This window comes from Ostrea edulis, chromosome 6, assembly GCF_947568905.1.
Source record: "Ostrea edulis chromosome 6, xbOstEdul1.1, whole genome shotgun sequence".
Classification (NCBI taxonomy): Eukaryota; Metazoa; Mollusca; class Bivalvia; order Ostreida; family Ostreidae; genus Ostrea; species Ostrea edulis.
Genome location: NC_079169.1, coordinates 14,530,932 through 14,532,090, shown reverse-complemented (window position 1 = coordinate 14,532,090; position 1,159 = coordinate 14,530,932).

Below are 1,159 nucleotides of genomic sequence, written 5' to 3'. Positions count from 1 at the left end.
ACCTCGTTTTTGCGGTCTCATTCGAAGGACCGCCCCATTTGGTCGCCTCTAACGACAAGCAAGGGTCATTGAGGACCTATTCTAACCCGAATCCCCACGGATAAAAAAAATTAAAAGGCATATTCAACCATATAGTAATAATTGAATAGCTAAATAAATAAAAATGAATGTATTTAGATACGTCGATCAACAGCTGTTTTAATTTGTCTTCAATGGAGTCATCAAAACTATAACCAAATCGTGACACCCGTTATGTACAACCGACGGCGCTGATGTCTTCGCTCCGCCTACTACGTTCTCATTGGACGATAGTCAGTCAAAACAATTGTTTAAAACTTCCAAGAACGTGATGGAGGGTATTTCAGTATCAGTTCATGAACTGTTTATCAGTCCAAGGGAACGGATCACCATAATCTGACGAAGCTGTCTACCAATCCAAAAAAAAAAAAATAAAAAAAAAAAAAATAAAAAATGATCGCGAATTCGAGAGAGCGAAATGTTAATCCGAGGGAATTTTCTAACAATTCAAGGAAATCGAAAGGATCACGAATCAAAGGGAGCGGAATGTTAATTGTCTACCAACCCAAAAGGAACAGTTTACGGCACGAGTTCAAAGGAGCGAAATGTTAATTCACGGAATGAATTCACGGAATGATCTACTAACTCAAAGGGACGGATTGCGAATTTGAGGAATCATAGTGTTAATCCGAGGGAATGGTGTATCAGTGCAAGGAAATGGACTTCTTTTCAGATGTTTAAGATTAAATATGTCCAACTATGGCTTTGATTGCCCTTCTGTTGTCTTGAACTATACTAATATTCAAATACCATCACGGCTATGACGTAGTACGAACGGATGATTGATTTCGTATTGTTAAACGTCTCTCTCGAGAATATTTCACTCATATGGAGACGTCATCATTGCCGGTGAAGGGCTGCACAATTTAGGCCTATGCGGCCTTTGAACAGGGAGGAATCTTTATTGTGTCACACCTGCTGTGACACGGGACCTCGGTTTTTGCGGTCTCATCCGAAGGACCGTCCCATTTAGTTACCTCTTACGACAAGGATGGGGTACTGAGGACCTATTTTCACCCGGATCTCCACCGACACACATAATCTATTGGATGCTTTTTAGGAAGTAGGAAATACAGAAGCA